Consider the following 493-nt stretch of genomic DNA (forward strand, 5'->3'; position numbering starts at 1 on the left):
CAACACACATCACACCTCATCATCATCATCATCATCATCATCATCATCATCATCATCATCATCATCATCATCATCATCATCATCATCATCACTCTCATTACTGCAACACATCTTGCAGCTCACACACAATAACAGCTGCAGCACTTTCTTCACTCTTTACAAGTGTGGAAGGGAAGGAAACAAGAGGGTAGCAGTAGGACTCAGGTCAGGGAGCAGGGTCTATCAAAGAGGCGGGAAACGCTCCATGAATCTACATTCAGTGTTTCACTGGATTGAAACATCATTTCTACATCATTTTACCCACTGCTCCTTCAGTACGGCCAACACCCAGGCCTCCTCGTGAAACTCTTGCTGTTTGTGGACTGCAGACCAGCTGTTTAGTTCATGTGTTGTAAATAAATGTATATTGTGGAACAGCAGTCTCTGGTCCCAGTGTATTCTGGGAGTGTGAAGTTTCACCAGGTCACACAAGGAAGTTAGAAAACTAACATGT

This window comes from Seriola lalandi, unplaced genomic scaffold (assembly GCF_002814215.2).
Source record: "Seriola lalandi dorsalis isolate HSWRI2012SDOR001 ecotype SW California unplaced genomic scaffold, Sedor1 jcf7180002054484, whole genome shotgun sequence".
In the NCBI taxonomy this organism is placed as follows: Eukaryota; Metazoa; Chordata; class Actinopteri; order Carangiformes; family Carangidae; genus Seriola; species Seriola lalandi.